The sequence below is a fragment of the Capsicum annuum genome, chromosome 12, assembly GCF_002878395.1.
Source record: "Capsicum annuum cultivar UCD-10X-F1 chromosome 12, UCD10Xv1.1, whole genome shotgun sequence".
In the NCBI taxonomy this organism is placed as follows: domain Eukaryota; kingdom Viridiplantae; phylum Streptophyta; class Magnoliopsida; order Solanales; family Solanaceae; genus Capsicum; species Capsicum annuum.
Genome location: NC_061122.1, coordinates 92,429,930 through 92,454,934, shown reverse-complemented (window position 1 = coordinate 92,454,934; position 25,005 = coordinate 92,429,930). Strand labels below are relative to the sequence as shown.

Genomic DNA, 25,005 nt, shown 5'->3' with positions numbered 1-25,005 from the left:
TTGAAAAACCCCACATACCTTGAATGATGAACTTTACATCGATACTCGTTTTTGAGATGTTAATCGTGACTTTGAATGATGGTTCTTGGAGTTGTTGAACTAAGAAATTGGAATCTTGAATAAATTTGCAGAATTAATGGTGAACTTTGGAGGTTTTTGAAGTTCTTGAACTAGGAACTTGGAATCTTGAATAAATTTGAAGAATTAATGGTGAACTTTGGAGGTTCTTGAAGTTGGATGTAGGAGCTTAGGTTTTTGTTTTTGAGGGAATGTGATGAAATATAACATATAATACTTTTAATAGGCTTTAATATAGGGTTTGGACGGATTTTGGTTGAGGGAAAATGACCAAAACACCCCTAAAAATCAAATAATTCTTAAATCTGTCCTTTGGTGGACTGTTTTGATAGTTTGAAGTAGATCAGCCATAACATTTTACTCCGATATCCAAATTGGATGAAACCAATTTCATTAGAAAGAAGACTCTCATATCTTTCCGTTGATATATAGTATCTCACCCAAATCATTGTGTACGAGGAGTTATGATCGTTTGAAGTTGACCCAAAAATTCACTTTTGATAGGCTGAAGTAGATCGACCATAACTTTTTGCTCCGATAGACAAATTGGATGAAACCAATTTCATTGGAAAGAGGACTCGCAGAGCTTTCCGTTAGTATATAGTAGATCACCCAGATTATTATGTACAAGAAATTATAATCATTTAAAGTTGGAGAAAAAATACGCCAGGCCTCAGTACTTTTTTTCCTGCACGTTTACTATTCACAGTTCAATCGGAATGGTCGTAGTTCGATCGGAATGGTCGTAACTCATCGCTCGAGTGTCCATTTTTGATGATCTACATATAGTTGGAAAGCTTATTGAATACTCTACGCAATGGTAGGTCAATGTCTTAGAAATACTACACAGAAAATTTATGGATTGCTCTAAAGCGTAGAACTCGATACGTTTCTCATGAAATCTTTACGAAGAAAATTTTTTGGGGTGTTATAATAGATATCATGGATTAGCTTAGGGATAATTATAGTCTTACGCACCGTGTGATGTGCAGAAGGTACTTTCGGGGCGTTACAGCCAAGGGGTATTGTAATCTTTTAATTTGATTATTCTTTGTGGAATTTTCATAGGGCGAAATTGTCTGATAGACTGTTGTAGTTGACTCAGATTGTAAACTATATCCCTTCATTTCATGATGTTTCCATAGACACTTGTACTTGTTCAAAATAAGAATTTTAAGCCCCTTTGATTATTGACCAAACTTTATGCTGCGTTATATATTTTGCTTAGTCAATGGCCATGTGACAACACTCTTAAAAGCAAGTGTATGCACCAAATTAAATTAAAATATATTAAAATGAGGAAAAAATTTAAAGATAATAGAATATGAAAAATATTTAAATAATATTTTTTAAAACATAGCCTTCCCTACTTATCCTTTCCCTCCCCCCTACGCACCCCACACAACCCTTTCCATTCTTGTTCTTCTCTTAACCCCATTGATTTTCTTCCTTGATAATTTCTGAATCGACGATTGGGAAACAATGAAGAAGTCATTGAAATTCTAACTTGTCCATGGCCATGGGTTAATTTTTCTTTTTTCCTTTGTCAAATTTGTCAGAAGTGTTTGCCTTTATGATTAGATTTTGAACAAAATTTCATGACAAAGTCTCCATTGACATCCTCATATTTGTGGAAAATTTTAATTACCTCTGCCTACTTTAGATTTGTCAAAACATTTCCTTTCTTTTGTGAGATTTTTGAATATTTGTATGAAATTTTTGACATAAGAGTTTCCTTTGCTTGGTTAGATTTGTGACAATATTGTTGTATAGGGGGTTTTCTAGTTGGTTGGTTGACAATCTTGGCGAGCTATAGCTAGAAAAAATGGATAAAAATTCTTGCAAAAATATTTTTTGTAGTGATTTTTTCAAATTTTTGTCATATAAAACTTGAATCTTTTTTTTCTTTCTAAAAATAGAGGATAATAAGTTTATTTAGTAGATGATTATAAAAATGATGTGGTTGCTAATGTGGATATGATGTGGCATTTTTTTTTCTGATGTGGATATGATATGTAATCTATGACATACCAAGTGAGAAACGTGCGGGTTTAAAATTTTTAATTTGAACGAGTTTGTCTGGTAGAAACTTCATGAAGTAAAAGGGTTCAGTTTACAATCTGAATCAAGTATAAGAGACTATCAGACCATTTCGCCTTTCTACAGCAACACAATAACTTTTTATAGGTATGCACCTCTAGCTACACAACAACTTACATTGTTTGGCATCTTCTATGCTCTTCTATTTCTTTTTCCGGTATATGTATATATCTTTCATTTCTTCTCTGTTTGTTGATTAGTCTACTTTTGGATCTAATGTTTTCAGCTAGAATTCTCTTTATCTATTTACTTATGATTCTTTTGAGTTGAATTTCAGCTTACTCAATGAAAGTAGTTTAAGGAAAAACAAATTGTTGGGTATTTTTGTTTATTCACTCTTTCATTCTACGGTTTGATTGCTTGCGGGAAAAGAAGCATCAGCATCATAATTTGGAAAATTCATTATTTATGTCACCTTTTGCTCCCTAGCTATTTGTGAAAATTCTCCAATGAAGTTGCCTGTTTGGATTCCAATTTTCCGCGGTAGGGGTGAAGAAATAGCAGTGGCCACAACAATTAGGATCAGAAGCAACAACACTCATATTTTCATGATCCAACATAGGAGTATATTATTACTAGTGTGATGATTATAATGATGTTCACCTTGTAATTTAGGACAAACAAAATGGTTGTTCTCCTCATAATTAGGTAATTTAGGCATCCAATTAGAATGGCCTATATCGTGAGAATTTGAAGAACTATTTGCAAAGGGAAATTGATGGTTATTTGAATTATTCTTGCTGAGGTCAATAACTATGTTTCCTTGTGAATTAGGATGATCACTAAAATTAAGGATGTTGTTTCTTAAATTGGACAAGTTATAAGGTAAAGAAGAGGAATTTGGAATATTATGATGGTCATTAGGTACTAAATTATTATGGTAATTAGGGAAATTTAGCAGTTGGTGTAAGTTACCTCAACTTCAAATTGTTCTGTTGTTGGTGAGCCAACCGAGTATATTATAAATACAGAGTGAGGAAAAATGAAAAAGAATAAATAGAAATGGGAAGAGCTTCTTATTATGATAAGAATATGGTCACCTGAAGAAGATGTTAAGCTTATAGAATTCCTTATTTTAATTTCTATTACCTTTCTCTATGTGTGTTGATGACCATGGATGGAGCTCTAAGCCGACATCCATACAAAATAATCAAGTCAATGGACTAGAATGAGTAATGATTCTCGAAACGCTTCATAGGAATGCAATAAGAGACATAAGCAAAAATCCCCCAACACCTTTTCTTGCAAATTAAATCTCTCTGCCTGTGTATGCCTAGAAGATGTTTGGTTGATTTGGTAAAATTATAAAAATGAAAGGAAAATGAGTTGAAGAGAAAAGTGAATAGGTTCATTCTAAGGTTTCTTTGGTTAGACCTACTGTTGTTGAACATATTTGGAATAGTGTCAAAGAATAATTATCTCTTCCCACATTAAGAAAACTTCTTCAGAAGTTCCAAGAAAATGCTCATACAACAAGAAGATTAAAAATAGAGAGAAATGAAAAAAAATTAAGAAAAATGCGAAGATCTCCTTGATGAAATAAGACTAATGTGAAAAGAGGGTCATGGTCACCTGAAGAAGATACTATGCTTCATTGATAAAGTTGAAACTGCTGAAAATTAGCTTACTACTTTCTTTTTTCGTCAGCTTTCATGGGTAGAGCTAGAAGCCAATGTCGAAATAAAATAATTCATTCAATGGACTAGAAATCACTCCATCCTATCAAAATTGTACCCCGAATTAGTTTAATCATCTCCATAGTATTCTCTTAGGCCCAGGTTACGAATGGAATTGAGTAAAGCTTTACTTTTTCCAACAAAAAGGCTCCCTATGTGAATTAGAACTTTGTCTATATCAATCACAACGTCAGCTATACCCAACTAACCCCAAGGCAATAATTGCTGCTTTGAAAGGTTCGTCTGTTTATTTTCTCATTTACACATAATTCTAAAATTGCTTAAAACCCTTTCTATATTAATTGGAATTATGTGTTGTGCTCTTTCCTTTTTCCTTGAAGCTGTATATCAAAGCTAGGATAGGTAAAAAGAATTACATATTTGAACTTAAGACCTCAAGTTTTTAACCCACTTTGTTAACCAGTATGCTACCCCTTGGGTGTCAGTAATATGGTGATTTATTTTCCCAAGAGCATATGAAAATCCAATTATTAGTTGTTACATTATTTTTGGCAGTGTTGTTGGTATCTAAGCTGGCTATTGTCCTTGATTTTTCTTCTTTAATATTTTACTGTACTCAACAGTTTGCAACTATTTCCTCAACAAAAATAAACATCCCTTTCCATCTTCTATTGGAATGAGATATTGGAACCCTTGCCAGCCTACTAGCTGCTAATTTCTAAGGTGTTTACAATTTCTTTCATTTTACAGGGTTAACGACATGTTATCAAACTCATCTCTAGTATTATCATTATTACCACTCTCTTTACTATTGAACTCAGTGTGAAGGTTAGTAGACCAACCAAGGACGTTGCAACCGAAGCCAACTGAAGTAGTTGGAGATTAAATATGTTATAATATTGGTTCTTGATAGTTTAGGAACAAATTTTAGAAGCAATCTTAGACTAAATTATGATGTTTGTCGCACCTTGAGACATGTTTACCAATCTTTCAACAAATGGCAATGATATTCTGCCTTCAATGCCCCCATGCTCATTTTCCTGAATTTCACTCATATATACAAATAAATTATTGTCATTGGGCTCGTGCTGGAATGGGAAACGACTATCTAGAATATATAAACACAAGATAGTGAAATGTCTCATAATATTTGAGTAGTTGGCACACAAATATAAATGGGTCATTTGGTTGTGAGATGGATAAATTAGGATACTCTATTAAAGTATTTTAGAAGATTATTTTATCTCAATCATTATGTGAGATAGCTTGTCACATTGTTTATATCAAAATAATATCACGATATTTCTCGAAATTATTATGTTGATTTGTCCCTTTCCGCAAAGTGGTGGGAAAAACAAAGGCTTTTGCATTTGTAGTGAATTGAGCTTCCTTGAAGAATTCTCTTCAAGTGTCTTCACTCCCTATCATAGATTCTCTCTCTAGCTGATTAATCTTTATTTATGGTTCCTTACTTTTCTTTCTTGAATGATTTCAGCATTTCTCTTTTTCTAAACAGAAAAATGTATTGAATTACTTTTTCTTTCATTCAGAATTGGAAATTTATTGAATTGATTTTTCTTAATTAGCCAAATATAACTCCTCTAGAAGGCTGTAAATGGGAAAAAGATCCATTCTTGATGGGTATCCTATCTAACAACAGCTAAGGGAACAAATTGACTCATATGTTTTAAAGGGAATTACTACCAAGTTTTAATATCTTAGTGGTTACTAGCAAATGTCAACTGCGATTTATGTGAGAAAGAGCTAAAAAATGGGAACTTTAAGGGTGTGTTTGGTGTGAAGGAAAATATTTCTCCTGGAAAATATTTTTTAGAAAAATAAGTGGGTTTCTTAATTATTTTCTTATATTCAGTGTGTAAGCCAAAAGGTTTATCTAAAAACATTTGCTTATAATTTAGATAAATACTAAAAGGGGTAGGTATAGAGAGGTAGGGGTGTGGGGGGTGGGGATGATGGCTACGAGAGGTAGGGGTGAAGATAAAGTATATTGGAGGTTGTGAGTACACAATAAATATGGAATGTTACTAGTGAAACCTATTTTCTCTACTTTCATTAGGTAAGTAATTTTCCTTATTTTTAACGAGCGTGTTTTCCTAGAGAAAGCACTCCCAAAATATTTGACCAACCAAACATGAGAAAATTAGAAATTTTCTTTCGACCGAACACACCCTAAGTGGTATAAGTTTTTCTGTTTGAGATGGGAAATTGGAAATTTCCTTCAGTCCGAACACACCTTAAGTGGTGTACGTTTTTTTATTTGATGTTTATAGTTAGAGACAATGTTCCCCAAGGATAAAATAAAAAACAAAAGTTTCCTTGTCAATTCCCTCAACTTTTAAGCCTAAAGGGTTGTATGTTGGAAAAAGTGGTTCTTTTTGCTGTAAACTAAATGGTGAAATTAATATCCATAAGGTTACCCATATCTGATTATATTGAATAATCAGATTAGGAGCATTATGTTGAAAAAAAAGATTAAGAGCATTATGGTTTCAAAGGCATGCTAAACCTGGTTCTCTTTCCCGGCAAGGTTATATATATGTATATATGTATGGTTGTGGATGCATCTCATTGGTTTACTTGATTTTAAAGGTTGCATTATTTTATCATTATCTTGAGTGCATAAGTGCATGCTAGCATTCACCTGCTAACCCATCTTCGGGCGCTGTATCCCCACGTGATGCAAGAACTGGCCACACTACTCATCCTGCTCATTGATCGGATTTGTGACTGTCGGTGTTGGATTGAAGTGGTGATCTTCCCTAGTTCGAAAGACATCCATTTTATGTCATGGATAACTTTACATATTTTTATCTTTTCATAAACTTTGGTTTTTGGCTATGGTCGGGGGAATGTCCCGACTAAATACTCTTTGGTTTGGTTTAGGGGTTTTGTATGGACAACTGTGGAATTGGGTATGGAATGATCGTGATATATTTATATATACATTGGATTATTGTTTTTGGTTTGGTTGGTTGGTTATTGGATAGATTGACTTGGTTGGGTTGGTCTAGTAAGTAGACCTATCCCAAAGTCATTATATCTTCTAATTTGCTATCTTGTTATATGTTTGAAATTCATTCATCTCAGGGTATATATTGGTTAGATTGGGTGTCGGGGGTGGTCTCCAGTCCTGGTTGGACTTGAGATGCCCATTACGACAAGGCCCCAATTTGGGTCATGTCAAGTTGGTATCAGAGCCTAAGTTTGGGTTTCATGAGGTGTCCATAAAACTGTGTCTAGTAGAGTCTTGCTTATAGGTGTGTCATGCACCACACTTATAATTAAGAGTCTATGAGGCATTTAGGAATGTTTCACTTTCTTGTTCTACTTTCGGGCTATGGAGTCTAAGGTCTTTAACTCTTTTCTAAATCCTCTTTTGGTTCACCTTTCTGATCATGTCCTCTCAATGATCTAAAGTTTGTGGAAACTCACCTGTCCCACTTAAGGATAGATCTCGTCCAACTTATGGGGTACAAATACGGTCAAGGGTTGTCGTTTCGGATTTTCCATATGGAGTTCCACCGGTTTCCATTGACCTTACTCCGGAAGGTGGCACTTATGTTCAGTTACCTCAAGAAGAGGTTACCAATATTGAGTTACGACATTCTATTAATCTATTGACCCAGATAGTGACAACTCTGTCATGCCAATCTAGTCCTATTAGTACGGGAGAGAATAAGGCGAGGTTAGGAAATAGGCAGAGTAAGAGGTCTTAGTTTTTTGAACAAAGAAGAGGCCAATATTATGGTAGTAAGTGGTCCAAGAGGAAGAGTTGGGTGGGTCCTAACTCCTGCTCTATGGATAGTGCTCCCTACTCGAAGCCGTTGGGAGACAGACGTTTTTAGAATGGTAATGCTTCTAGCGCACAAGTTGCCCAATCTTAGACCAGCGGGGACCAATCTGCACTATCCTATCCTCCTTATAGTTTTTATGGTCGATCGCACAGTGGTTGTTGCAAAAAAAGGAGAAATTGGTATTTTAGTTGTGGTCAGTTGGGTTACATGCAATGGGAATGTCCCATAAGGATTGCCACTTGGGCGAATAGGATACCAGTTGCCACTTCTCTAGCTCTTGCATCAAAGGATGTTGCTTCTGGCTTTGACATTGGTCGGAATCATCTCAATGCTCTTACTATCCCTTAGGAGTTCTAAGCATCTTCTGATGCAGACACTGGTATGTTGCAAACTCTTTTCTCGTGATGTGTATATTGCAAAATTTTTTCTCGTGATGTGTATGGTTTATTGGTTCGGGGTCCCCTCTCTCTTATGTGATCCCATTTGTGGCGGTGTATATTAGTTTTAGACCCAAGGTTATTTTGAACTCTTTTTTCGTTCCTACCCCGGTAGGTGACCCTGTGATTGCCAAAAGGGTCTATAGGGGGGGTGCGGTATCTGTTTGTAGTAAAAGGGCTTTGGTGGATTTGTTTGACTCAGATATGGTGGATTTCAATGTTATTTTAGGGATTGATTGGTTACACTCGTGCTATGCATCATTAGATTATCGAACTAGTAAGGTTGTCTTTAGACTCCCTGGTGAGTTGGATATAGAATCGGAGGATGGTTTTGTTCCCTAGCTATTAAGGGAAAGGTTATATTATATCTTAGAGCTCGGAGATTAACCTCTAAAGAGGCTATCTCGATTATCTAGTCTGGGTTAAAGATTCTAACTCAGAAGTTCTTTCTTTGTATTCGGTTTCGGTGGTGGATGAGTTTTCCTGAGGTCCCTCATGGTGTCTTTCTAGTGGGGAGTTGTGGATTGATCTTGTTTTGGACACTTGTCCAATTTCTATTCCATCTTTATAGAATAGCTCCGGTTGAGTTGGGGGAGCTTAAGAAATAGTTAAAAGGCCCCTTAGATAAGGATTTCAGCCATCCCAGTATTTCTCCGTGGAGTGCTTCCGTTCTTTCATGCGTAAGGAAAAGAGAATGGTACCCCATGGGAATATATAAGAGATTGGTGGGTGAATAAGAAATTTAGGGTGTCCTCCTTGTAGGGTGGACTATATATTTATATTCTATATGGGGTGTTTTGTTAGGTAGTGCATGGTGGTTGATAGATACTAAATGTGAATCCTAGATATTGATGTTGATGAATGAAGGATGGTAGCTTGGGGATAACAATGCAAAGATTATGGAGGTAGATGGGTAGGTTGGATGAGGCATGTAGAAGGGGTGAGGTTGATGGCTTGGAGAATACAATAGGGGTAAAGTTGTGACATATAGGCTGGGGGTTCAAACTGAACTGGTGGATTGGGGAATAAGTCATTGGATGGGTTAGAGCATGGAGTTTGTATAACTATGCCTGTAACGCCCCGATTTTCTGAACCGAAATGCTACACGGTGCTCATGACCCCAAAGGACCACAAGCTAACCCATGACTGATATCTGTACCTGTAAACTGCATAATATCTCATAAAATATGCGGAAACATGAACTGTAAGGCCATAAGGTTCAATATTGATACATATCTGAAAAATATGGTATAACAATACCAAAAAGAAACATAAATACTGAAGTCTGAACATCTAATTTGACATCTAGTTTGAAAGCCTCTAACTGAACTGAATAAGGAGTTGATGGGACATGTCCCCAACTAACTCCAACTACTGAAATAAATTAAAAACTGATATAGAAATGAAATCATCATGTCCTCAAAGGATGAGGACTCATATCTAACTCTGACTACTGATCCTGGAATCTACTGTTGATTTGGAGCTCATGCTTTTGAACCTATGGTGTAACCTAAGAGAATGCACCATAGCGCAAGTGCGTCAGTACGTCTGAATGTACTGATTATACGAGTGAGGTAGGCTAAATGTAAAGGGTTATATGCATGAAAAATACTGATTGATATGAACATGAGAGTACATACATGTATACGTAACTGTAATTGAACTCGTGGAGATACGGACTACTGAGTCTGAATAATGACAACATGAGTGTACTGATAATGAGATTCTTAAAGACTGAGTTTACTGATATTGATATGTAAATCACTAATAAGTGATGGATCTGATACTGTATTACTGAATACTGGGAGACTGATACTATATTACTGATAAAGGAATGATTGTTTCTGACAGTTCGAATTATGAAAAACTGGTTTGATTGACTGTATCTGATAGTCCTGAAGCTGAGTACTGATAGCATGAGTTCTGATAACTTTTGTGATTGATAGAATAAGTGACTGTATCTGACTGTCCACAAATCTGAAGAAAACTATCTGAGTTCAATTCTATTTCTGAGTTGACTGTATCTGACCGTCCTGATATACTGAAATCTGAAGAACTATCTGAGTTCTTTATTGAGACTGGGTAGCTATAGCTGACAGTCCTGAAATCTGTAACTGAAACTATGGAAGTAGTTATCTAACCCACATGCCCCAAATACGCTATAATAGCTAAGCTGGGGTCCAATCTTTGCCTCGACTGGAGGGGTGTCAATACCGCGCCACTGGTAAGGACAGCTGTGAGAACCCTATACTGGCAGGTGCTCAATAAGAACGGTAGGAACCCTAAACTGACGGGTTAAGCCACCTCATCAACCCTAATCTAATGGGTTAAGATATCTCAACCTACGCTGGCTACTTAGTTCTGGAACACTAGGATTACTACTAAGAATCACACCCTTAACTGGCTAGTGAGTTCCCATCCTTGGGTTCACTCGGTGCTAACTTCTACTCCCATCTGAAGGACACTGAACTGAATAACTAAGCTGAACTGGATAACTGAACTAAACTAATTAGCTGAACTGATACTGATTAACTGAACTGATACTAGTGGTATTGTTTAGCAGAGCTAAACTAAGTTTATTGGATTCCAATGACTGACGGAATGTACTGAGTTCTGAGGACTGGTTGAGAGTACTGAAGTTACTGAGATTAACTGTGAATATTGAGGTTGCTGAGGTTACTGAGCACTAAGATTACTGAGATTACTGGACTACGAGATTACTGAGATTTCTGAGTTTACCTGAGTCACATGACTGACTGAATTCTATAGATCATGGCTTGACTGAGAGTATCGTGAAAACATGACATGGCTCTAGGCACACACCTATATTTTTTGGGTACAAGTACCCCCAGGACTCGATGGAAGGAAACTGACACAACTTGAATTCCTTGAGTACACGGCCATCAATAAAAATTCATAATACATGAGTGGGGGATTTCATGAAGTACATGGTCATCATAATATCTATCATGAATAGGAATGCTTATAATCAAGTCATAAATCTCATATTCTAATATCATGGGCATTCTGCCAACATATACTACTCATAACAATCGCATGGAAACCATTCAAGCGTAAGGGAACGGCAACATGTAACGGTTAGTTCATATTGTAATGATTTGGGGATATTATACTTTATGTATTTATTCAACATCTCAAACATGGTAGGGAAAGCATGGATATATTTTGTGTACATAATTTATATCTCCATTATCATACATGCTTTATACCACAACAATAACAACACATAATTTGCATGGAAATTCATATTGGAGTGTATGACTAACATGAACTTGTTATTTAGATCTCATGAAATCATGTAAATATGAAGTTCTAACATACTAGGAATTTTATCGAACACCTTGCATGTATTTTTTAAGGCATAGGTGGATTTCATACTTGCATTCTATCAATCCATCTAAAGATCATGTTTTTCAACTAATAACATAACTTTCATGAGATATACAGTCACAATACTATTATATAGCAAAACAAACAAGCATCAACATGGGTATGATCATATCGCCACAATCAACCAAGCTTTTGTATTTTAAAGATTGATTCTTGAACTCTACGGATGAAAGGAATCCGTGGATGAACACTACGCATACCTTGGAAGGGATGTTCTTGATGATTGACGGAGGAATTTCCTTGAAATTTGATCTTCAAGCTTGATTGTGCAACCCTAGTTGTTTTTCTCCTATGGTGCTCTTGGATGATGAGCTTTGATTGTACTAACATGTTAACATGTTTTTCTCCTTGATTGTACTAACATGTTAATAGGGTTGTAATATTTTTAGAAGCTATATATTTCGTAGGGTTAAGTTTAGGGACGTGTAAGAAGTGTTAAAAGACTTAATTACCCTTAAAATAACTCAAAACGAAGTCTTTTTGGCACCTGGAACTGACTTAGGCGGCGCCCAAGTGATTGCCTAATCTAGGTTAGGCGGCGCCCAACCAATGGCCTATGTTTGGGTTGGGCGGCGCCTAACCAATCGTCTATCCTTACTGTCTCTCACAAAAAAAGGCATAACTTTTCGCTCGGGTATTGGATTAAGGAAAAATTGGTATCGTTGGAAAGATAATTCGATTGTCTACAATTTTTTGGGTCTAAATCAGCCAAAATACCACATTAACATCGAGTTATACTCGTTCAAAGATAACCTTTACAAAATCGAACACTAAAGCTTGATGGATTCAAAAACTCTTAGCTTGTATTACCTTAAGTGACTCATATGAACATGATTAATGTATCATAAGCTATATTATAGCTAGGATAATCATTGTAAGTCATGCACTAAAATACCACTCACAGGATAGGAGGTTTCATACGTAGGAAAAATGGTTCGTCTCCTAGCTTAGAAACATAAGGGGTATTACAATATCTCCCCCTTGGGAACATTTGTCCTCGAATGGAAATTAACTGAAGCGGGAGAGATGATAAAATGAAGTATGTACAAGACATACACTACTGAAACATGGTTTCCTGACTGGCCTGACTTAAAGCTGAGCACAACATACTGGACATGCATATCTGATACATGGGAAGCTGATTCATGAATATAAGACTGAGGATTCTAATAAAGTAAGTTTTCTCAAAATGAGAAAGCATATTTGACGCACAACTGTAAGGATGAATCCATGCATATCTAATGCATGATTATATGACTGACATGATACGTGAATGCATAACTGAAAGTACTGATGAGCTGATCACACATATCTGATGCGTGAATTCATGACTAAACTTACTCATGATCATGCAATGGTAAAGGTATCAACTTTGAACTGAAAACTGAGCATGGAACTGAATACCAAGTTTGGCACTAAAATATGAACATGAGAACGAGTAAGTTTAAAGAAAATTGTTACCTTGAACTGATAATACCAATAAGTTTGAGATTAATTACTCCATATGCATGATCGGAAACATGAGAACATAACTAAGTCTGGGATGTGGTAGATATACGGAATATCATGATCTGAACTGAATCTTGAAAACATGGCATACGACTGAAGTTAGAGTTTGAGGGTTAACTTATAAGTACCCCTTCTACAAACTAGATTTATCAAAAGAAAATAGAGCAGCATGTTTATGTCATGAAAGTTTGGGGGTATGATGTATCTCCCCCTTGGGACACTATGTCCCTCAAAGAATACTGACTTGGATGAGCTACTGAGGGAAATTGAGGCGATGTTCAGAACACCTAGGAACTGAGTCATGACTGAATAACTAGGATCTGAAACTGAGACATGATACATGAACTGAGCTGAATACGAGTGCATAAATATACTAACTTATCTGATTAACTGAATAACTGATAGCTGAATACTGGATTTGCAAAGCTAAACTGTACTTAGTCTGTATAGTTGGGCTAAGATTTTTGAGTTTTATGCATAGGAGATACGGACTAATTGAGTAGAATGAGGTATTTGAGCATGGATTCATGAAGTCTGTATTATTTTCGAATGCGAGACCAAGCGTACGACATGGTTCTAAGGTATTCTATAAATTGGGGTACTGAAACACTAATAACTGAGTACTGACAACCTTAATGCTATGGTAAAGCATGTCTGGAACTGAACTGAGTTTCAAATCTGGTTACTGAACTGAAAATGACATATAAATAAGACTATAGCTAGTACAGAAGTACTAAATTCAAGGACTGAACACTGATCACTGAGTGCTGGATACTAAAACTATAATTGAGTTGGCAACTGAGTTTTTGATGGCTACATGCTGGGGACTGACATAAGTCAAGGATCTAAATGTACACTTACACTTTGTACTTTTCCAACTTCTAAATACGACCCCTTGCTAGATGTTTACTTGCATATTTATCATGACATTCAAGCCTATCTTCACAACTTCACCCTTGTGCAAAGTAAGCATGCAACAATCTTCTCTTATCTAAATAACTGCTCATCACTACACTGTTCCATAAGGAGGGCTAACTGGAGGAGTAAATCAGGAGGACCTGAAACATGAATAGATACTGACTGATATGAAGGTGAGAGTACATGCATGCATACATAACTGTAACTGAACTCATGGAGATACGGACTACTGAGTCTGAATACTGACAACATGTGTACTGATAATGAGATTCTTAAAGACTGAGTTTACTGATATTGATATGTAAATCACTAATAAGTGATGGATCTGATACTGTATTAATGAATACTGGGAGACTGATACTATATTACTGATAAAAAAATGATTGTTTCTGACAGTTCAAATTATGAAAAACTGGTTTAATTGACTGTATCTGACAGTCCTGAAGCTGAGTACTGATAGCATGAGTTCTGATAACTTTTGTGATTGATAGCATAAGTGACTGTATCTGACAGTCCATAAATCTGAAGGAAACTATCTGAGTTCAACTCTATTTCTGAGTTGACTGTATCTGACCGTCCCGATATACTAAAATCTGAAGAACTATCTGAGTTCTTTACTGAGATTGGGTAGCTATAGCTGATAGTCTTGAAATCTGTAACTAAAACTGTGGGAAGTAGTTATCTAACCGACATGCTCTAAATACGCTATAATAGCTAAGCTGGGGTCCAATCTTTGCTCCAACTGGAGGGGTGTCAATACCGCGCCACTGGTAAGGACAGCTGTGAGAACCCTATACTGGCAGGTACTCAATAAGAACGGTGGGAACCCTAAACTGATGGGTTAATCCATCTCATCAACCCTAATCTGATGGGTTAAGATGTCTCAACCTACGCTGGCTATGTAGTTCTGGAACACAAGGATGACTACTAAGAATCACACCCGGAACTGGCGGGTGAGTTCCCATTCTTGGGTTCACTAGGTGCTAACTTCTACTCCCATCTGAAGGACACTGAACTGAATAACTAAGCTGAACTGGATAACTGAACTAAACTAATTAGCTGAACTAATACTGATTAACTGGACTGATACTAGTGGTATTGTTTAGCACAGCTAAACTAAGTTTACTGGATTCCAATGACTGACGGAATGTACTGAGTTTTGAGGACTAGTTGAGAGTACTGAAGTTACTGAGATTGACTGTGAATACTGAGGTTGCTGAGGTTACTGAGCACTGAGATTATTGAGATTTCTGGACTACTGAAATTACTGAGATTTCTGAGTTTTCCTGAGTCACACGACTGACTGAATTCTATAGATCATGGCTTGACTGAGAGTATCGTGAAAACATGACATGGCCCTAGGCACACAGCTATATTTTTCGAGTACAAGTACCCCCAGGACTCGATGGAAAAAACTGACACAACTTGAATTTCTTGAGTACACGACCATCAATAAAAATTCATAATACATGAGTGGGGGATTTCATGAAGTACATGGTCATCATAATATCTATCATGAATAGGAATGCTAATAATCAAGTCATAAATCTTATATTCTAATATCATGAGCATTCCGACAACATATACTATTCATAGCAATCGCATGGAAACCATTCAAGCGTAAGGGAACGGCAACATGTAACGTTTAGTTCATATTGTAATGATTTGGGGATATTATACTTCATGTATTTATTCAACATCTCAAACATGGTAGGGAAAGCATGGATATATTTTGTGTACATAATTTATATCTCCATTATCATACATGCTTTATACCACAACAATAACAACACATAATTTGCATGGAAATTCATATTAGAGTGTATGACTAACATGAACTTGTTATTTAGATCTCATGAAATCATGTAAATATGAAGTTCTAACATACTAGGCATTTTATCGAACACCTTGCATGCATTTTTTAAGGCATAGGTGGATTTCATACTTGCATTCTATCAATCCATCTAACGATCATGTTTTTCAACTAACAACATAACTTTCATGAGATATACAGTCACAATACTATTATATAGCAAAACAAACAAGCATCAACATGGGTTTGATCATATCACCACAATCAACCAAGCTTTTTTATTTTAAAGATTGATTCTTGAACTCCACGGACGAAAAGAATCCTTGGATGAACACTACGCATACCTTGGAAGGGAGGTTCTTGATGATTGACGGAGGAATTTCCTTGAAATTTGATCTTCAAGCTTGATTGTGCAACCCTAGTTGTTTTTCTCCTATGGTGCTCTTGGATGATGAGTTTTTAGATGTTAATAGGGTTGTAATGTGTTTAGAAGCTATATATTTCGTAGGGTTAAGTTTAGGGACGTGTAAGGAGTGTTAAAAGACTTAATTACCCTTAAAATAACTCAAAACAGAGTGTTTTTGGCACCTGGAACTGACTTAGGCAGCGCCCAAGTGATTGCCTAATCTAGGTTAGGCGGCGCCTAACCAATGGCCTATGTTTGGGTTGGGCGGCGCCTAACCAATCGTCTATCCTTACTGTCTCTCACGAGAAAAGGCATAACTTTTTGCTCGGGTATTGGATTAAGGCGAAATTGGTATCATTGGAAAGCTAATTCGATTGTCTACAATTTTTTGGGTCTAAATCAGCCAAAATACCACATTAACATCGGGTTATACTCATTCAAAGATAACCCTTACAAAATCGAACACTAAAACTTGATGGATTCAAAAACTCTTAGCTTGTATTACCTTAAGTGACTCATATGAACATGCTTAATGTATCATAAGCTATATTATCGCTAGGATAATCATTGTAAGTCATGCACTAAATTACCACTCACAGGATAGGAGGTTTCATACGTAGGAAACAAGCATCCCTAGTGTACGCCCTTGGTGATGCCCATTAGAGCTGAGTATTGTGCTTTTAGGTGTCACGGGATGAAGGTTAAGGGTTAATCTTAAATTTTCTTCTGGCGGTGGACTTCAAGGGAAGGTTGGGGTGCATATTCCAGTGATTCCCTCCTATTTTGGTTAAGAAGGCGCTCTACTAATGTTGCATGCATTCTAATACTGCTTATGCTTAAGGTTCGCATTCTGTATTTGCCTTGTTCCCTGGATATAAATCTTGACCTTACGTTGCATTACCTATAGTGCATGCGGTCGTGTGTCTTTCGGTGTCCAGTGCTAAGGACTCCTACTATTGTATGGTTTTGTTGGGATGATTCATTTATACCTAGGTGGTTGCTATGAAGTACTTTGTGCCTATTTTACTGTGTCTCATTTTGGTGGTTTCGCCTTGAGTAGCATGAGTGATTCTGGCACTTTAGTTCCTTAATGACCCTTCTTATGTTAGGGTAGTGATGGCTTTGGAGGTGTAGTGATGTTTTTAAATGAGGTAGAGTAGAAGTCCCTAGTGAGAAAGATTCTAGAGTGACTACTAGAGCTAAGGTTTTGGAGGGTGAGGTAAGGTTTTTTCCATAAGAAACAGTTAGAAGAGGATTAGGTGGTGAAAATCTTTGTGAAAATGATAGATGTTACTAAACCTTTGGAAGGATAAATCATGTTGCGGGTATAGAAAAGGTAAGCTAGAATGGTGTGATTGATAGATATACCAATCGTGGTGTTGGGTACTTAGAATTTTGGTAGGTCTTGGTGTTTGACTTTAGTGATGAGGCGGACCAGTGTTTTTGGATGGATGTAAGGAATAGAGCCCGATAGCCTAAGTTAACTCTTTTTAGCTTTGAATACGCAGCTAGACTCAAGCTCTCTTAGTGACATGTCTATGGGGAATTGTAAGTTGAATTGGAGTTGCCTTCTAGGTTGAGTTCCATTCTTTCGGTATCCCATGTGGTTGTGTTGAGGTAAGGTATGTATGGTCCTTTGTTGGTTATTGTTTTTGGGTGGTATTGGTATCTCGAGACTTTATATCCTAAGGAGGTCCCGGTGAGGATCTTGGGTAGGTAAGTTCGTTGTTTACGAACAAAAACGTGTGGCTTTTGTGAGGGTTCTATGGTGGAACCAAAAGTCCAAAGAAGCCGTTTGGGATACAAAAGAGGGCATGGAGTCCAGGTATTCTCATTGGTTCTTCATTCTGGAAACTCGTGCATAAGGTATATATTGTTTATCATATCTTTGTTTTCTAACTTGGTTAAAAGAAGGGTTGGATTTCCTTGCATCTTTGTTTTCTAACTTAATAAAAGATCGGAATAAAGGTGTTGGGGTGTAAATCATGCTTGGGGTATGTAATGATCTTCTCATCTTGATTTATGCCTTTGTCTTCTAATTTGGTTGGAGGGAAGTTTGGTGTGTTTTAATGTGTTATCTCATGCTTATGATTCCCTTTACCCGTCATTCGAGGATGAATGATTCTAAGTGGGAGAGAATGAAACACCCTAAACTTTGGCCCTTGCAAAATTTCTTTGAGTTTTGAACACTCAAAACAACATACAGTTCATGGGTACTAGTAGTAAACTAGGGTACAATTTGGTTTCCTTATTCTAGTATGATAGATAGTGAGTTTGGGTTGCATTTTATCTAGGGTACGAGTCAACATCTTACTTTTCATATGATAGGGTAAGAGTGGTATCTTGCCAAACCGTATGATGCCTATCGTCTAGTCTAGTGGATTCTGACCAAGGTACGATTCCTACGGTACTACATATATGCTAGGGTATGAGTTGGGTATGTGTGGTTGTATGTTGGGCAGTATGGAGGTCCAAGGTGGTGCTAGGGTATGAGACAAGGGTACCACTCATACCCTAGGGTATGTTTAAGGGGATGGGTCATACCCTCCTGTGGGTAGGTTTTCAGCTTTTAAGCTGAGGGTAGTCTGGATATTGCCCACCCCAAAACCCTTATTTCCCCACGTTAGATAACCCTTGGGGGCCTTTCATAACTCAATTTGGAAAGATAAAGCACTCTCAAATCCTCTCTAAACTCTCTCAAGAAGGTTGGCTAGGGTTTGCTATAAGGTGAATATCTAGAGGCTCAAGAGTCAAGTTTCTATCCATGAATCTTCGTAAATAAGGCATGTTACTCCTCCCTCATTGTTAGTTCTTATTAAAGGCATGTTTTATGAATTGTTCTTATGTCATAAATTGTGATAATGTTTAGGTTTTGAATTATACTTTGGGGGGTTTGGTTATAATGGTTGGTTATAGTTTTCCCATATCTTTTACTTATTGTTTTCATAACATAGTGGTGGTTTGAACATGTGGTTGTATGGGAATGGTTTGAACATGTGGTTGCATCTGAAAATCCTCTGCTATTTCTCTTACAACTCTTTGAAATGGCAGCTTTCTGATCAAAAGCTCGGTGCTCTTCTGGTTCTTACGGATTTCAAGGAGGGCAACTGTTCCAGGACGGAAATGATGAGGCTTCTTCATCCCTCCAGTACCCGGTTCTCATTTCCTTGCAGCTTTTGTTGCTAATTGCTTTCTTGTCGCCTTTCCTCCCGTGGAATTTTGGGATATTTTCTTTGTTCTTGCCATGGGTGCAGATGTTCTAGAGAAAGAAAGCTAAGATTTATGCCTAAAAATTGAGTATGGTTTCGGATAGATTACGCAGATTGCGAACCATGTGCTTTGCTCTGCGCTATAATTGCATCTCAAATGCCTTTTATTTTTATTCCTCTATTTTTTAAGCTTTTCCCGTGTTCGGCGTTCTCTCTGGAGCTTGACTAATTTGAATTTTTGTCGGTAAGTGTAGTAATTTGAGAGATCTTGAAGATCAAGGACTCTAGACTTAGACAGAAATTTAAAGAAGACAGAGAATTGAAGGAGTAGAGAGGAGACTGCAAATTATTATAATAGTTGCCAAATGATTACATTTAGAGGTTATATAGTGCCTCCTCTGTTATCTATCTATTAGGGGATTAACGGATCCTAACTAACTCTAGTATAGGTCCACACAACTAACTAACTAAGTTAACTAACAAGCTGAAATAATGTAAAGACAGTTATGCCCTTGTAGTCAATAATCATCCCTTTTAACTATCTTTTACATTCCCCCTCAAGCTAGGAAGTGAGGAAATGTTGTTAAACTCCTAGCTTGGAAGTCAGATAGTGATGTTGAAGCTTGCTCAATCCTTTGGTCAGTAAGTCATCTGCTTGATCTTTTGTTGAGTTGTACTTGGTGGATCCTTGAACTAGTTTTTCCCTTGTGAAATGGCAATCCGCTTTAATATGCTTGATTCTTGCATGATAAGCAGGGTTTACAACAATTCACATTTCTGCCTTGCTTTCATTAAAGATGACCATTGGTTGGTTTCCTCCCCTAGTTCTTTCATAAGTCCAAGTAACCAAACTATTTCAGTGAGAGTTGTTGCCATCTTCTTCATTCAGCTTCTGCTGAACTTTTAGATATTGTTTTTTTTTTTTGAGATTTCCAAGTGACAAGTGAGCCTCCAATCTTCACACAATTACCAGTTACAGACTTTCTAGAATGGGGATAAGATTTCCAATCTGAGTCACAATAGGCTGTTATGTGTTCTTCGGATTGCTTGACAGCAGAACACCTAATCTAGGTTATTTTTTGATGTACCTGACTATCCTTGTTGCTGCTTCTATAAGTGACTTTTTCGGCTGCTGTAGAAATTGATTTAAGACTTGTACTCTATAAGATATATCGGGTCTGGTCATTGTTAAATATAGTAGTTTTCCAATCAATCTCTGGTAGGTCTGCTGATCATTTAATAGATCATGACTGGTCTTCTTTGTATCTGTTGTAGTGTTAATGAAATCATTTTGCTTGATTGTCAGCTTGGTGTTTGTATCAATAGGAGTAACAGTAGGTTTAGATGTACTTTGTCCTGCTTCAGAGATTTCTAGACTGTATTTTCTTTGATGCATTAGGATCCCTTGCTGTGATCTAACAGAGGTTTGAATGCACTTAGTCCTGCTTCAGAGATAAATTCTATCCTAGGAAATACTTCAGTTCCCCCAGATCCTTCATCTTGAAGGTTTGTTTCTGATTCTCCTTGGTTTCTTGAATTGTTTTCAGACTATCTCCTGTGATACGCATGTCATCCACATAAACCAATACTATTGCAATGTTGTCGTCATTGTTCTTTTCTTTGTTTTATTGGTATGGAATATGGGTCTTACTCAGTTGTTGATGATGCTTATTCTAATAAGGAAGTTGGCTTTGGTGAATTTTCCAGACATCCTATTATCTGATGATGCTTATCCTGTCCTGTATGGAATTTAGGTCTTATATATGCTGTTCATGATGGTTAGACTAATGTGCAGTATGGGTGTTACATTGTTGTAAATGATGCTTGTACTGTATGAAAATTGGGTTGTATAATGTTGTAAATGATTCTTATACTAGTTTGGAAATTGGGTCTTACCTTACTGTTCACGATGCGTATACTAGTATGGAAATTGAGTCTTACATTGTTACTTATTATGGAAAAGGCTCAAAAATACCCCTGAACTATCTGAAATAGCTCAAAAATGCCCCTCGTTAGATTTTTGGCTCAAAAAAACTCTTCCGTTAAATATTTTGCTCAAAAATACCCCTCCCTGTAACGGAATTTAGAAAAGGATCAAAAATACCCCTGAACTATCTGAAATGGCTCAAAAATACCCCTTTGTTAAATATTTGGCTCAAAAATACCCCTCCCCTTAACAAAATTCCACCAAGCATGCCACCTAAATAAAAACAACTACGTGACTATGCTACATGTAAAATGTTAGTATTTTTTAATTATATGACATTTCTTTTTCTTTATTTTTATTTTTATTTAAAAACGTCAGTGAAACGGACAAAATTTACACGGCTTTTTCATTTTTAATCAAAGTAGACAAACGGTGGTTACATAATATTTTTTTTTGAAATAATTTATTAAATGTAACATCGCTATTATCAAATTCCTTTGATCATCTAAAAAACAAGTTTTTTCCTGTTAATAGGTTTAAAAGTATGAAACCCAACAAAAGAGTCTTATTAAACTGATAAACCCATTAATTATTAGGCCAGTATAAAAGTTAAAATTAAGATTTACTCGTAAAAGTAACAAATTTCAAACTAAACTTCAAATTAGTTACTCAAAAGATGTGTTTGGCTTTGCTAGCTTTTACTCAAAATGCTTATGTTAAAATAATTTAATAAATACCTCTTCTAATCTAAAATTAATGAATCTTTGAATGTGGCACACATCTTCAAAAAGTTAACGAATGACATAATTAAATAATAATTTATCAATATTAAATATCATTTTACTTCTTTTCAAACTTGTTCTAAAAATAATAAGATTATTCATCAAAATTGAATTTAGAAAAATGAATTCATTTCGAATGATTAAACAAGTATTAAAAGGAATTCATTTATTTTGAAAAAGAATTTGCATGTAGTAAATTCAACTCAATTATTAGTACATCAATATTTACTAGCTTAAAAGTTAACATTCTAGCTCCTCCTCCGAGTCAACATCAGATCAAGATCAAGCTGTCCTTGATCCCAAACGACAATAACAAGATGAAATTTAGAACTTTTAAAACACTAATGAAAAGGAGAAATCTAGAACTTTTAAAACACTAATGAAGTAATTAGCAAAAGATTGTTTTTTTGGTTTTTCCGTTTCACTGCTTTGCAAAAAAATAAAAATAAAAATAAAAATAAAGAAGAAAGGAATGTCATATAATTAAAAAATACTAACATTTTACACGTGGATGGTAATGTGGTATAGTCACGTGGTTTTTTTTTATTTAGGTGGCATGCTTGGTGGAATTTCGTTAAAGGGAAGAGTATTTTTGAGCCAAATATTTAATAGAGGGGTATTTTTGAGTTATTTCAGATAGTTAAGGGGTATTTTTGATCCTTTTCCGAATTCCGTTAGAGGGAGCGGTATTTTTGAGCCAAATATTTAACGGAGGGGTATTTGTGAGCCAAAAATCTAACGAGTAGCATTTTTTAGCTATTTCAGATAGTTCAGGATATTTTTGAACCTTTTCCGTACTTATTATGTGATGTTTTTGATGATGCTTTATGTTATTATATGATTCGATGCTCATACTAGTAGGGAATTTGGGTCTGTCTTCGTTTCCTATTGCTTATACTAATATAGGATTTGGTTCTTGCATTATTGTTCATGATGCTTAGATAAGTATGAGCAGAGGATCTTTTAGAAATATCCTCTCTACCTCCACGAGGTAGGGGTAAGGTCTGGTAATAGACCCCATCTATGGGATTGCACTGGGTTTCTTCTTGTTGCTTAGATAAGAATGGAATTTGGATTTGCAGTTTGCTTTCACGATGCTTATACTAGTACTGGATGGAATTTGGGGCTTTCATCGTATCACTGATGATTATAACATTGTGTAATTTTGGTTTACATTGTTGTCTGTCTTCTGTTTTTGGTAAACCAGAATCCAGATTTATAAATAGGTACATATGCGACAAATATGGGAGTCAAGGGAACAAGGGACTATATGGAACAAACTCGTTAGAGAAAGCGTCTCTAGATCGATGGATAGGGGCAGAAGGACAAAGCTTCAATCCACCAAGTTGAGTTCTTCTATAGCTGGCTTTTGCACCGCCAATAAAGCTTAAACAAGATGAGAACTTGATCAGACACAGTAGAAAAGCTCAAAAAAGTGCTTGATGTGTGTGAAAAGAGGCTTGGAGAGAGCCAGTACTTGGCCGGAGATGAATTCACATTGGCCGATTTCTCTCACCTTCCAAGTATCCAATATTTGGTGAATGGGAAAGGCAGAGCAGAGCTCTTCACTTTAAGAGAAAATGCGGGGAGGTGGTGGGTTGAGATATCCTGCCGAGAATCATGGAAGAAGGTAGTTGAAATGCAGAACTCGCCCCCTCCCTCCTAGGACTTGTTGAAATCGTTTGTTTTGGTAGGTATTGATGTGTGGTTTCTAATGTTGTGACTTCTATGTTCTCCAATTAGACTATCTACATCCGCATCTGTGGTTTGAATAAAGTTTACTAGTTTAGACTTCCTACGTTCCAAGGATGTGTATTTTCTCAGATTTATTTGTTGTTCCCTACATCTTCAGACGTACCAGATAAAATATGCCCGAATATCTTTGAATCCTGCTTGTTTTGTATTTTGTGGATACAAAATTATTTAGAGTGTGGACTAGTTTACATCAGCTATCGCACACACTGGTGCCCAAAAAATCCACCAATTCGATAAACAAGAGCATCTTATAAGCATAAGAAACTAGTGTAGGAAACCCAATCGAAAACATTATGCTTTTAGAATCAGCTTTGGACTTTCTTTTGATCCACAAAAAAAGCCTGCAGTTTGGAGCTATATAACAGTACCAAGATTATGTGTTGATCTCACGCTAAATGAATTATATATCCTGCACCTTTCTTCTGCCAGTCAGTCACCTTTAGTACTAGCATGACGTGGTCCTTATTCTTTCTTTATTTTCCGTCAATTCCTTTCGGTACCTTTCCTTTATGTATACACTAATAATCAACATCATACTCTCAATACAGTAACAACATACCCATCTAATTTCATAAGTAGAGTCTAGGAAGATAAAGGAAATCCAACTCTGAAGAATTAAAAAAATAATAATAATACTCCCCCCGTTTCATAATAAATGAATTGTTAGATTCTGACACACATATTAAGAAAAAAACATTAAAGACATAAATTTAATACAACTTTTGATTTTTACCCCAAAAAAGGAAAAAAAACTGACCTTGTAATACCTTTTCAAAAGTTAATTGGTTGTCAAATCATAAGGGCAAATTTGAAAAAAAATTTAATGATATCCTTATTTTGAAACACTAATAAATACCCCAACAATTTACTTATTTCGAAATGAAGAGAGTAATATATAGTAATAATTTATCGAATTCTTTGTTCCATTGTAGACACTTGTCCCTCTCAAAAGTCAACTTTACCCATATACCCCATCTATCCCCTACCCCACCTAATCCTACCCACTAACTGACACACTCCACACACTTCCTGACAATTCCACAAATACGCATCACACACAAGAACTCTCCGAACTCTCACAAATACAACACAAAAACACTACACACACAGACGCAAGAACACAAGTGGAAAATTAGGAAGAAAACAGAAGTGAAAAAAGAGATGGTGAGAATGGAGCGAACAAACGAGAGAGAGATCGAGAGAGGGAT

General features: G+C 36.2%; 1 long non-coding RNA gene across 1 annotated transcript; it reads left to right on the top strand.

Annotated features, from left to right (window-relative positions):
* The first annotated feature begins 1,386 nt into the window (after positions 1-1,386).
* LOC107850576 lies at positions 1,387-23,842 on the top strand. Its single transcript, XR_007048729.1, has 3 exons — positions 1,387-2,265; positions 19,176-20,839; positions 23,250-23,842. It is a non-coding gene; the product is annotated as an uncharacterized LOC107850576 (long non-coding RNA).
* Positions 23,843-25,005: the final 1,163 nt, after the last annotated feature.